The sequence below is a fragment of the Rhinopithecus roxellana genome, chromosome 20 (assembly GCF_007565055.1).
Source record: "Rhinopithecus roxellana isolate Shanxi Qingling chromosome 20, ASM756505v1, whole genome shotgun sequence".
Taxonomy (NCBI): Eukaryota; Metazoa; Chordata; class Mammalia; order Primates; family Cercopithecidae; genus Rhinopithecus; species Rhinopithecus roxellana.
In genome coordinates, this window is record NC_044568.1 from 70,055,215 (window position 1) to 70,069,162 (window position 13,948).

General features: G+C 50.8%; 3 non-coding genes across 3 annotated transcripts; 1 reads left to right on the plus strand and 2 right to left on the minus strand.

The window, feature by feature from the left end:
- The first annotated feature begins 995 nt into the window (after window positions 1–995).
- TRNAK-CUU lies at window positions 996–1,068 on the plus strand. The gene has a single exon. It is a non-coding gene; the product is annotated as a tRNA-Lys (tRNA).
- An 8,037-nt stretch (window positions 1,069–9,105) lies between these two features.
- TRNAK-CUU lies at window positions 9,106–9,178 on the minus strand. Its single transcript has one exon. It is a non-coding gene; the product is annotated as a tRNA-Lys (tRNA).
- Window positions 9,179–12,357: 3,179 nt separating this feature from the next.
- Window positions 12,358–12,430, minus strand: TRNAK-CUU. Its single transcript has one exon. It is a non-coding gene; the product is annotated as a tRNA-Lys (tRNA).
- Between the last annotated feature and the right edge of the window lie 1,518 nt (window positions 12,431–13,948).

A 13,948-nucleotide genomic window follows, 5' to 3' on the forward strand; every position in this document is an offset into this window, starting at 1 on the left:
TTTTTGTTTGGGATGCTGGGTTTGAGAACATGCCATGAACCAAGAGTTGTAAATAATCCAATTGTGAGCACTTGAGAACCGAGTGGAAACAAACTCAAGCCGATTTAAAGTGACCAATCTCTGGTTATGCCCTTGAGCCCGTGCAGAAGCAAAGAATAATTTGTGTGTGTGTGTGGACAAATACATTTGTATTCCAGATCTCACAGAAATTCCTACACAAAGAAATTTACAAGGAAAATGAACACTGCACCCTAAAAATTAACAAGGAAACAAGGTACCAGGAGCAACAACTCATTAACAGGAACAGAAACAAAATTGCAAACATTTCAGAAGCAAAGTGTATCATACTTATAATACAACTATTCATTCCTACAGTGTCTAAAAATATGAAAGGCAATAAAGAAAATATCTTTGACAACAGGACCGCCAACCTTCTAGATTGAAAAAAAGAACCAAATAGTTCTAGATATAAAAGCACACTGTAACGGAAACGAAACAACTAGATGCACATCACAGTAGGTTACAGTGCGGAGCAGTATTGCGAGGGCTTCTGTGAGTCCCAGTGAGCTCTGGGCGTTCTGTCTGCAACTGCAAGGATGGCCGATACACAGCAGAACTCTCCTGTGCCTGTAACTCGAGTGTCCTCAGAAAAAAAAAAAAAAAAAAAAGTTGTCATTGACTCTTTAAGTGCGTGCAGTCGCAGTCTGGGGACATTTTTTCTCTTTCTGAAAGAAGGCCATTTCAGCGGAGGGCACAGATTGGATTCATGCCAATGTGGTGCCGAAGGAGACTCTGGCGGGTCACCCCCATTTATGGGAGAACGCAGGGTGGTGAAGGAAGTCCTGAACTAGCGGGGGCGTCGGTGGGGACTGAGCCTGCTGTGGGAGACCCCAAGTGCGCTCTGGTTTCCGGGACGGATTCATTACCTCACTTTGTTTTCACCACCCTTAGGCCACCCAGTCCATTTGTAGATATAGAAAAGAGCCCATAAGGAAGCCCGGTTAGCTCAGTTGGTAGAGCATGAGACTCTTAATCTCAGGGTCGTGGGTTCGAGCCCCACGTTGGGCGTGTGTTTTGATTTTGGCTCTCTCTCCCAGAATCTACCCTCTATCTGTGGAGGTAGAGGCCCCTGACAGATGCAGACTTGTTGGTACCTTTTAGCTGTACCCCGAGGGTACATCTTTTCCTCCCAGCTCTCTGCCCCTGGCAGTGCAAGACTTGGTGAAAGAAGAAACTCAGGCTGGGCGCAGTGGCTCAAGCCTGTAATCCCAGCACTTTGGGAGGCCGAGACGGGCAGATCATGACGTCAGGAGATCGAGACCATCCTGGTTAACACGCTGAAACCCCGTCTTTACTAAAAAATACAAAAAAAAACTAGCCAGGCGAGGTGGCGGGCGCCTGTAGTCCCAGCTGCTCGGGAGGCTGAGGCAGGAGCTTGCAGTGAGCCGAGATCCGGCCACTGCACTCCAGTCTGGGTGACAGAGCGAGACTCCGTCTCAAAAAAATAAAAAGAAACTCAAGCAGAAGATTTAAAGTGACCAATGTCTGGTTATGCCCTCCCCTGCTTATTCCAGAAAGCCGTCCTGGGTTCCTGCCCCATGGATGCAGTTCCTACCTGGAAGATCATGAGAACAGCAGTTCCTTGCTCCTTGTTAGCAGAGGCCCTGGGGAAGACCCCCACTAGGGTTTCCCTCTTCTGGGATCATAGCAGGGATGTCCTCATTAAAACAGAAGAAAGTCTGAGAACGTGGGCTTGTCCAGGATTGGACTCTCTTGTACCCTAAGCAACAATTATAGCCTGGACAAGGAGCCATCCACGAAACTTTTCTCTGCTCATCTCCCGTCGTCCTTATGCCCGACTCCACCCTTGTCCAGCAACACTGCCCAGATGCTGATCCCCAGGGGGTCATGTCAGAGAAAATTTGACTCAGGTCCCATCAAGTAGAGGGAGATGGGGATCCCAATGGTCACGAGCTTGAGAGTCCCAGTGTCTGGCTTTCCTGCCTTCCTCTCTGATTAGAGGCCTCCAGTCCAGGGAGGTAGGTGCCAGATCCTCCCGGAAGTGCCCAGTGCAGCCAGAGGGAGCAGCTCTGGTTTCTTGAGTTACCCAACCTCCCTCTACCCAGACCATCTGGGTGCATACAACATTTCACTGGATGGCTGCTTCTAGTGCCAGCGTGGTGCTGCCGGTACCTGTGTGCAGAGTTGTGAGGCTGGTTATGGTGACCCAGGGGGCAGACACCATTGGGATGTTCAATATTAGCAGTAGACGTAGCTAATGCTTATTAAGCTCACCATGCCTAACACTCTTCTAAGCTCTTTACTTACCTAAACTCATTTAATCTTCACTACTGGCCAGGCGCGGTGGCTCAAACCTGTAATCCCAGCACTTTGGGAGGCCGAGACAGGCAGATCACGAGGTCAGGAGATCGAGACCATCCTGGCTAACACGGTGTAAACCCCGTCTCTACTAAAAAAATACAAAAAACTGGCTGGGCGAGGTGGCGGGCGCCTGTAGTCCCAGCCACTTGGGAGGCTGAGGCAAGAGAATGGCGTAAACCCGGGAAGCGGAGCTTGCAGTGAGCTGAGGTCCGGCCACTGCACTCCAGCCTGGGCGACAGAGCGAGACTCTGTTTCAAAAAAAAAAAAAAAAAAAAAAAAAAATCTTCACTACTATACTCTTATTATTGCATTTTCAGACAAAATTGAGGAGCTGGGATGGAAACATGGAAACCCAGTCAACCTGCCACAGAATGTGCCCTCCCAACCCCAGCAGGTCAGGGAAGGGGACGGCAGGGAAGAGAAGGGCTGCTTGACTTTGTGTCGGCATTCCTGGGGCAGTGAGGTTTATTGACTGATTGATTTACTGATTGAGATGAGTCTCCCTCTGTCACCCAGATTGGAGTGCGATGATGTGATATCTGCTCACTGCGACCTCCGCCTCCCAGGTTCAAGGAATTCTCCTGCTCAGCCTCCCTTGAGTAACTGGGATTACAGGAACGCGCCACCATGCCCAACTAATTTTTGTATGTTTTTAGTAGAGATGGGGTTTCACCATGTTGACCAGGCTGGTCTCGAACTCCTGGCCTCAGATGATCTGCCTGCCTCCACCTCCTAAAGTGCTGGAATTACAGGCGAGAGCCACTGTGCCCGGCCGGATTTTTCAGAATAGTTTGTGTGTGTGTGTGTGTGTGTGTGTGTGTGTGTGTGTGTGTGTGTGTGTGTGTGATGGAGTTTTGCTCTTGTTACCCAGGCTGGAGTGCAATAGCACCATCTCGGCTCACCACAACCTCCGCCTCCCAAGTTGAAGCGATTTTCCTGCCTCCACCTCCTAAGTAGCTGGGATTAGAGGCATGTGCCACCACGCCCGGCTAATTTTGTATTTTTAGTACAGATGCAGTTTCTCCGTGTTGGTCAGGTTGGTCGCAAACTGCCAACCTCCAGGTGATCTGCCCGCCTCAGCCTCCTAAAGTGCTGGGAATACAGGCATGAGCCACCATGCTTGGCCTATTTCGAATAGTTTATAATGAAAAATACATTGGTGCAACTCCTTGGGTATGCTCCGTAATGCTGGGGCAAGGAACACCACTCAAAATCCAGACCTGGCCTTCTGAGATAGGTCAAGCTGTAAGGTCACTTGGAGCCCACTGAGGAAAGTGGCACTGGGTTGGACACAGTGGCTCACCCCTGTAATCCCAGCACTTTGGGAGGCCGAGGTGGGTGGATCGTCTGAGGTCGGGAGTTTGAGACCAGCCTGGCCAACATGGTGAAACCCTGTCTCCACTAAAAATACAACAATTAGTCAGGCAAGGTGGCAGGCGCCTGTAATCCCAGCTATTTGGGAGGCTGAGGCAGAAGAATCACTTGAACCCAGGAGGCGGAGCTTGCAGTGAGCCGAGATGGCGCCGCTGCACTCCAGCCTGGGCAACAGAGCCAGACTCTGTCTCAAAAAAAAAAAAAGAAGAAAGAAAAGAAAAGAAAGGAAGGAAGGAAGGAAGAAAAAGGAAGGAAGGAAGGAAGGAAGGAAGGAAGGAAGGAAGGAAGGAAGGAAGGAAGGAAGGAAGGAAGGAGGAAGGAAGGAAGGAAGGAAGGAAGGAAGGAAGGAAGGAAGGAAGGAAAGAAAAGAAAAGAAAAGAAAAGAAAAGAAAAGAAAAGAGAGAGAAAGGAGGGAAGGACAGAGAGAGGGAGACAGAGAAAGAGAGAAAGAAATGGAAGGAAGGAAGGAAGGAAGGAAGGAAGGAAGGAAGGAAGGAAGGAAGGAAGGAAGGAAGGGAGGGAGGGAGGGAGGGAGGGAGAGGGCACTGATCAGTAGGCCTACTTTTCCTGAAATTTTGAGATAGGGTCTCATTCTGTCACCCAGGCTGGAGTGCAGTGATGCAATCACAGCTTACTGTAGCCTCTATCTTCTGGGCTCAAGCAGTCCTCCCATTTCAGCCTCTCAGGTAGCTGAGACTATACGCCAAGCCACCATGCTTGGTTATTTATTTTTGGAGTAGAAGTAGTAATAGTAGAGATGGGGTCCCTCTTTGTTGCCCAGGCTGGTCTTGAACCCCTGGGCTCAAGTAATCCTCCCATCTCAGACTACCCAAGTTCTGGGATTATAGGAATGTGCCATCAAGCCTGACTCCGGCATGCTTTTCGTATAAGGTATAAGAGATCTCAGGTTCTAGTCCTGCATAAGCCCAAAGTTTTTCCTTCTAAAATCACTAACATTCTAGGTTAGGGGCTTGGTTCCTTCTGTTCCTGTGGTCCTGAGGAGTAACTGTGGGGAGTAAAGGTGGGGAAACCAGTGCCCTCCAGTTTCCCTGCAGGGCTCGCAGGGGATTGGGGATCGAGTCCTGGAGACCCTACAGGTAAAGAGGAACAATCTTGGAGGACAGCAAGAGTCGGTGTGAAGGATCAAGAATTGCTGGTTGTAGGCCCGGCACGGTGGCTCACGCCTGTGATCCCAGCACTTCGGGAGACCGAGGTGGGCTAATCACTTGAGGTCAGGAGTTTGTTATATATAAAGTTTCGGTGCCGCAGAAGAAATAGAACTCAAATACAAAATTTTCTTTTAAATTCTTAGCAAGGCGAGGTACTTCTATAGAAGGGTGAGCCCTTACAGATGGAGCAATGGTGAGCACACACTTGGACAAGGGAGGGGAAGGGGTTCTTATCCCTGATGCACATGGCCCCTGCAGCTTCGTCCTTCCCTTGTTGGCTAGGGTTAGACCGCACAGGCTAAACTAATTCTGATTGGATAATTTAAAGAGAGTGACGGAGTGAATGGTTTGGTGGGAAAAATGGTTATTACAGAGCAGGTAGTCGGAATGAGTCAGGGTGGAGTAGCTAATCAGAATGAGTCAGGGTGGAGCAGATGATTGAAATGAGTAGGGTGGAGCAGGTAATCTAAAAAGGTTGCTTTAGGAGGAAGTTAACTTTAAAAGCAGAAGGTAAAGAACTGAACATACTGACATATTGAATCTTTGAAAAGAAATTTAGAACTTATATCTAACAAGTCGGAGACCAGATTGGCCAACATGGTGAAACCTCGTCTCTACCAAAAAATACAAAAATTAACTGGGTGTGATGGCACATGCCTGTAATCCCAGCTACACGGGAAGCTGAGGCAGGAGAATCGCTTAAGCCTGGGATGCAGAGATTGCAGTGAGCCGAGATCGTGCCACTGCACTCTAGCCTGGGCAACAGAGTGAGACTCTATTAAAAGAAAAAAAAAGTGTACAGTTTGGTAAGTTTTGGCAGTCCATCACTCTGCTTTCTGTCACTGTATCGTTTTGCATTTTCTAGAGTTTTACATACATGGGATCATCACTGTATAATATTATTATTATTTTATTTTATTTTATTTTTTGACGCGGAGTCTCGCTCTGTGGCCCAGGCTGGAGTGCAGTGGCCGGATCTCAGCTCACTGCAAGCTCCGCCTCCCGGGTTTACGCCATTCTCCTGCCTCAGCCTCCCGAGTAGCTGGGACTACAGGCGCCCGCCACCTCGCCCGGCTAGTTTTTTGTATTTTTTAGTGGAGTTGGGGTTTCACCGTGTTAGCCAGGATGGTCTCGATCTCCTGACCTCGTGATCCACCCGTTTCGGCCTCCCAAAGTGCTGGGATTACAGGCTTGAACCACCGCGCCCGGCCCTATTATATAACATTATTTGTTATGACCACATTATCCTCCATTTTGTATTTATGATGATAATTTCATTTAATCTATCCCCTATTTTGGGGCTAGTAGATTGTTTCCATTTGTTTTTTGTTTTGTTTTGTTTTGTTTTGTTTTTTGAGACGGAGTCTCGTTCTGTTACCCAGGCTGGAGCGCAGTGGTGCGCCATCTTGGCTCACTGCAACCTCCACCTCCCGGGTTCAAGCAATTCTTCTGCCTCACCCTCTGCAGTAGCTGGGACTACAGGCACGCGCCACTACGCCCAGCTAATTTTTGTAGTTTTAGTAGAGATGAGGTTTCACCAGGCCAGCCCCGTCCTGAACTCCTGACCTTGTGATCTGCCCACCTCAGCCTTCCAAAGTGCTGGGATTACAGACATGAGCCACCACGCCCAGCCTGTTTCCTGGTTTTTAAGTATAATCTGAGGATAAATAATTTTTGATGCAAAATATCTATGTAAATCTATTACACTTTTCTAGGATACAAGCCCTGGGTCAGGCTGGTGGGAATGTAAAATGATCCAGCCACTGTGGATAACAGCCTGGCAGTTCCTCAAAATGTTAAGCACAGAACTACTAAATGACCCCAAAACTCCATTCCTAAATGGAATTCCACTCCTATGCTCAAGGAAATTTAAAACATATATTCATACTAAATCATGTACACAATGTTCACTTTAATGAGCTGAGTTGTGACTGTCCACCATCCATGTGTTGAAGTTCTAACTCTCAGTCCCTCAGAATGTGGCTGTATTTGGAGACTGGGTATTTAAAGAGGTAATTAAGACAAAATGATGTTATTAGGATGGTCGTCAATCCAATATGACTGGAGTCCTTGTAAGTAGAGGAAATTCAGGCCAGGAACGGTGGCTTACGCCTTTAATCCCAGCACTTTGGGAGGCCGAAGTAGGTGGATCACCTGAGTCAGGAGTTTGAGACCAGCCCTGCCAACATGGTGAAACTCTGTCCCTACTAAAAATACGAAAATTAGCAGGGCATGGTAGCAGGCGCCTGTAGTCCCAGCGACTAGAGGGGCTGAGGCAGGAGGATCGCTTGAACCCAGGAGGTGGAGGTTGCAGTGAGCCAAGATCGTGCCACTGTACTCCAGTCTGGGCGACAGAGTGAGACTCCATCTCCAAAAAAAAAAAAAAAAAAAAAAGGAAACTTGGCCTAGATGTAATCCCAGCATTTTGGGAGGGCAAGGCAGGAGGATCTCTGGAGACCAGATTAAAAAAAAAAAAAAAGAGCCGGGCGCGGTGGCTCAAGCCTGTAATCCCAGCACTCTGGGAGGCCGAGACGGGCGGATCACGAGGTCAGGAGATCGAGACCATCCTGGCTAACACAGTGAAACCCCGTCTCTACTAAAAAATACAAAAAACTAGCCGGGCGTGGTGGCGGGCGCCTGTAGTCCCAGCTACTCGGGAGGCTGAGGCAGGAGAATGGCGTAAACCCGGGAGGCGGAGCTTGCAGTGAGCTGAGATCTGGCCACTGCACTCCAGGCTGGGCGACAGAGCGAGACTCCGTCTCAAAAAAAAAAAAAAAAAAAAAGAAAGAAAGAAAAGAAAATATTCTATTTTTAATTTTGTCTGAAAGTGCACTTACAAGAGTATAGCAGTGAAGACCGAACAAGTTAAGGCACAGAAAGGGGCTGGGTGTGGTGGCTCAGCCTATATTCTCAGTACTTTGGGAGGCAGGTGAATCGCTTGAAGCGGCATGGTAAGATTTTTTTTTTTTTTTTTTTTTTTTTTTTTTTTTTTTTTTTTTGAGATGGAGTCTCGCTCTGTCACCCAGGCTGGAGTGCAGTGGCCGGATATCAGCTCACTGCAAGCTACCCCTCCCAGGTGCGCGCCATTCTCCTGCCTCAGCCTCCTGAGTAGCTGGGACTGCAGGCGCCCACCACCACGCCCGACTAATTTTTTTTATTTTTAGTAGAGACGGGGTTTCACTGTGTTAGCCAGGATGGTCTCGATCTCCTGACCTCGTGATCTGCCTGCCTCAGCCTCCCAAAGTGCTGGGATTACAAGCGTAAGCCACCGCGCACGGCCAGACATGGTAAGCTTAAGCAGCGTTAGCTACATCTACTGTTAATGTTGAACATCCATTCTCTGACCACTCCATTACCAACCTCAGAATTCTGCATGCAGGCACCCCCTGCCCTAGATTTCACAAGAGAGATCCTGTGAAATCCTGTGGTTTCAGGGTGGACGGAGGCCAGGCAACTGGAGAAATTAGAGCCTGGCCTCCCAAAGACCTGCTCGCTCTGACTGCACTGGGCACCCCTGGGAGGATCCGGCACCCATCTCCCTGGGCTGGAAGCCTTTAATCTGAGTGGGAGGCAGGGAAGCTAGACACTGGGACTACCAAACTGGTGAACATTAGAATACCCATCCCCCTGTACTTGATGAGACCCTAGTCAAACCTCCTGACAAGATGACACGACCCCTTAGGGATCCGCGCCTGGGCAATGTTGGACAAGGGTGGAGCCGGGCAAAAGGACGACCAGAGATGGGCGGGGAAGGTTTCGTCGGTGGCTCCTTGGTCTAGGCTATGATTGTTCCTTAGGGTGCAAGAGTCCAATACTGGACAAACCCATGTTCTCAGACTTTATTCTTTTAATGTGGCACAGTCTTGCTGTGGTCCCAGAAGAGGAAAACCTTACTGGGCAGCTTCCTCACGGCAGCTGCTAACAAGAGCAGGGAACGGCTGTTCTCCTGGTCTTCCAGGTAGGCACCGCGTCCTTGGGCCCCCATAAAGGGTCTACAGCGATACTTGGAGTAAACGCCCCCCAGCTCAGGAACTCAGGATGTTTTCCTGGGGTGAGCAGGCATCTGCTTTCACCAAGTCTTGCATTGCCAGGGACAGATGGCTGAGAGAAGAAAATCGACCCACGTGGAACAGAAACTCACAATGCTATCCCTGTGGGTGAGGCTCGCAGGAAAAGTAGCCGCCCAACGTGGGGCTCGAACCCACGACCCTGAGATTAAGAGTCTCATGCTCTACCGACTGAGCTAGCCGGGCTCGCCATAGAGAGTTTTTTCTGGATTTCTAGATTAAAGCACAGTCCGGGACCAGGAGACGTCGGTGTTGGTACTACACTGTGGAACACAGTTGCTCTGCGACAAGCGTCTTCCTCAGGCCTGCCCCAAAGGCGAGGCGCAGACCGATGCCCCCAACGGTGGCTGGATCCGGGTCCTTCTCTGCGTCCGAGGCCCACCCGCGGACGCCCCCAGCGTGGCAACTCCTGAGTCCGCTGGAGGCGGATGGATGGAACCGCTTGAGGCGACTCCAGGGATGTGGGACCCCGCCCCGACTCACGGCCGTGGAAGCGGGTCTGACTTGTGGATTCCTCATTCACGCGAAATATCTTTGCTGAGCCCCGACTTCGAGCCGAGCCAGGTCCCATGGAGGCAGCAGACCCTGGGCATCCAGCCCCGTCGGAGGGCGTGGCACAGAGCCGGGGCGGCCAGACTGGGGCAAAATATTGTTGTGATCCCTGCCCGAAGTGTGGGGGTGGGGGTTCGGAGGAGAGAGGGACTGCGGGAGCTGCGAGGCGCCCCGGAAAGAAAACCGTGTCCCCGCCAGGGGGAGGTGGACTGGGCTGGGGTGCAGGGGGCCGGGAGAAGGTGGGGAGCGGCGGGCAGTGACGGCGGGAAGCAGACAGGAAACCCCCGCGACCCAGCGGCCTCCTGCGCTGGGTTCCGTACCTCGCATCCCCCCTGGGCAGGTGACGGTTTCCCGTTCCTTTCTAGAACCCTTGGCCTTTGCCACTGCTGTTCGGCTGCAGAAGAATCCTCTAGGTGGGATTGGTGGCTCATGCCTGTGATCCCAGCACTTTGGAAGGCTGAGGGGATAGGATCGCTTGAGCCCAGAGGCTGGGGACCAGCCTGGGCAATATAGTGAGACCTCGTCTCTACAAAAAATAAAAATTTAAAAATTAGCCGGGCGTGGTGGCGCACTCCGTGAGTCCCAGTTACTCGGGAAGCTGAGGTGGGAGGATCCCTTGAGTTTGGGAGGTTGAGGCTGCAGTGAGCTACGATTGCACCATCGCACTCCAGCCTGGGCAACAGGGCAAGACCCTGTCTCAGAAAAAAAAAAGAATCCTTCCGAACCCTCAGCACATTCATCTCCCCAGGTTCTAGTCTCCTCCTTGGCGGGGCTGTGGGGGGAACGGCTTCAGGCGCCCGGTGGACTCTTTTTCCTGGCTCTTCTGTTCTCACTCCACGCTGAGGTCCTATTTTTTCCAGGACCCCAGAGTTCAGCCAGGAGGGGGCGCTCCTTAAACCCTAGGTCCAAGGGTTAAGGGAGATGCCTGAGAGGGCTCAAGCCACATTCCTGAGAGTGGCGGGTGGGGGGGATGGAGTCTCATCTCGACTCACCTAGCTAGCCAGACTGGGGCAGGCTGTTATGCTGCCGTGCTGGTCGGGCCTTGGGGGGAGGCGATCCGGACGGGAAACCAGCAGTTTAAAAAAGAAAAGAAGGCCGGGCGCGGTGGCTCACTCCTGTAATCCCAGCACTTTGGGAGGCCGAGGCGGGCGGATCACGAGGTCAGGAGATCGAGACCATCCTGGCTAACACGGTGAAACCCTGTCTCTACTAAAAATACAAAAAATTAGCCGGGCGTGGTGGCGGGCGCCTGTAGTCCCAGCTACTAGGGAGCCTGAGGCAGGAGAATCACTTGAAGCCGGGAGGCAGAGGTTTCAGTGAGCCAAGATCACACCATTGTACTCCAGCCTGGGCGACAGGGACTCTGTCTCAAATAACAATAATAATAAAATAGCCGGGCCTGGTGGCTCATGCTTGTAATCCCAGCATTTTGGGAGGCTGAGGCGGGCAGATCATGAGGGCAGGAGATTGAGACCATCCTGCCTAACACAGTGAAACCCCGTCTTTACTAAAAATACAAAAAATTAGCCGGGCACGGTGGCGGGCACTACTTGTAGTCCCAGCTACTTGGGAGGCTGAGACAGGAGAATGGTGTGAACCCGGGAGGTGGAGCTTGCAGTGAGCCGAGAGCACGGCACTGCACTCCAGCCTGGGCGACAGAGAGAGACTCCGTCTCAATAAATAAATAAATAAATAAATAATAATAATAATAATAATAATAATTATAAACATGTCTGTTTCTTATTTGCCAGTATGGCCCCACAATGGGCTGGTAATAATAATAATAAAATAAACACGCCTGTTTCTTATTGCCAGTATGGCCCCACGATGGGCTGGTAAGAGGTGTCAGTTAAACTCACAGATTCAGGGCCCTAAAAGGCTGCTAAACATGGAGTGAAGACCTGGAGTAAGAGCTTTTGCCTTGAGTCCCCACCTCCCTTAGAGGCCTGATGTGCATGGAGAGGAGCATCTCAAGTGGAAACAGAGCTGGACCCAGAGGCAGGCAGACCAGGGTTTTCAGCCCCTTCCACCCATTCCCAGGCTGTGGGGGACTTCAGAGGCCGGATCAAGTCCTGGATCCCTGACAGTCTATGGCAGACAGATGCTCTATGACAGGACCTCGGCCAGCCTGCTCCTCCTGGCTACCCTATGGTCAGGGCACTGCCTTGAGTCCCTTCATTCGCAGAGCTGAGGAGGCTTGGGGAGGTTTGAAATCCAAGCCAGTTCCTCTGCCAGGAACTGGGGTGTAGCTGTAGTCCCTCAGTCAGTGGGACAATGGGACATTAGGACCTGCCTCCTGCGGCCTGGGGCCTTTCTGCCCAGCCCCTTACCCGCTGCCTTCCTCCTCCAGAGACAAAACATTGCCTTTAGGATTCCCATGGAGCAGTTCCAACATTCCCCCTGTGGTATCCCCCAGTTGGGCAACCCCATGTGTGATAATCTTACCACCCACCCATGGAAAATATGTGACTCTCATTCAGAGTGAGGGGTGGAGGGGACCCTACCCAGCCAAAGCCAAGTCACGGGTAAGGCAGGAAGGCCCCAGTTCGTGAAGGAGCAGCACCTAGACCACACCTAAGGGAGCTGCCCCTCCATGCCTGGCTCTGCCTCTCCCTGCTTAAGCCACATCCCCCAAATAGATCCTCAAACATGGAAAATGTGAGACAGAAAGCATCCCCCCAAACCAAAGTCAGAGATCCAGAACAGAGGACCCTCCTTCTCATGCAATGAGGCAGCTGGGAAGTCTTCTCAGGGTCTCTCCAAGCAGGATTCTGTGTTGCTTACAAGGTCTAAGCTAGTCAAAAGGTATACTTCGCCCAACGTGGGGCTCAAACCCATAACCCTGAGATTAAGAGTGTCATGCTCTACCGACTGAGCTAGCCAGGCAAGTAGAGGGAGGTGGTGTTCTTTTTCCCTGGATCTGAGGCCTTAGGTGACTTACCTGTTCCTGTCAGGCATTCTCCGATTTCCAACATCCCCTATGTCAATAAGGACTCCGGATTCTGGGGCTGAGTCCCGTAGACCAGCCAAAGTTTTAGAGTTGGGACCTGGGGAAATGGAGGGCAGGAGTGGGGCTCGAATCCCAGGACTGTGGGCAACTCACCGGAGCCGTGGTGGGCAAGGAACCACATCCCCTTCTCTGCCACCTCAAACAGTCCTCGGGGCTACCTGCTTGCTGGGGTAGTTTGGGGTCTGGGCTTGCTGAGTCATGGCTGCTTGTTTCTTTGTTAGCCAGGCCCTGGGTCCGAGCCCTAAGGACGTTGTTGTGGAACAAAAGCAGCGGATGGGATTACAGAGCTCGGGGGTCCCTGACCTTGCCTTTGGCACTTTGGAGGCAGGAGCAGAGCTGCGGCAATCCCACCTGCCTTAGAGCCACCTGGGACCTGGTCTCCACAGGTGTTCCTTTCTGTCTGGGCCCAAATCCTGGGAAGAGAAACATTGAGAAGAGGACACATAGACTGGGTACAGTGGCTGGCACCCATAATCCCAGCCACTTTGGGAGGCCAAGGTGGGAAGATCACTTGAGGCCAGGAGTCCAAGACCAGCCTGAGCAATATAGCAAGACCCTGTTTTTATGAAGAAATTTAAAGAATTAGCCAAGTGTGGTAGCGCAGTGACTCACACCTGTAATCCTAGCAATTTGGGAGGTCTAGGCGGGTGGGTCCCTTGAGGCCAGGAGTTTGAGACTAGCCTGGCCAACATGGCAAAACCTCATCTCTACTAAAAATACAAAAATTAGGGCCAGGCGTGGTGGCTCACACCTGTAATCCCAGCACTTTGGGAGGCCGAGGCGGGCAGATCATGCGGTCAGAAGTTTGAGACCAGCCTGGTCAATGTGGTGAAACCCCGTCTCTACTAAAAGTATAAAACATTAGCCAGGCATGGTGGCAGGCGCCTGTAATCCCAGCTACTCAGGAGGCTGAGGCAGGAGAATCACTTGAATCTGGGAAGCAGAGGTTACAGTGAGCCAACCAAGATCGTACCACTGCACTCCAGCCTGGAAGACAGAGTGAGACTCCATCTCAAAAAAAAAAAAAATTAGCCAGGCGTGGTGGTGCCCACCTATACTCCCAGCTACTTAGGAAGCTCAGGAAGGAGAATCGCTTGAACCGTGGAGCACAGGTTGCAGTGAGCTGAGATGATGCCACTGCACTCCAGCCTGGATGACAGAGCGAGACCTTGTCTCAAAGAAAATTATAATTATATAATAAAATTATATTATGATATAATCATATTACTAATAGAATTATATGACACATATATACTACATATAATATAAACATATATAAAATATGTATGTTTAGGTATAACATACACATGTTTTTCATATGTGTGTATATTATTCAATACCGTAGACATGAAATCTAATTTCCATGTGTAATGAGAGAATGAGATATCTTATTT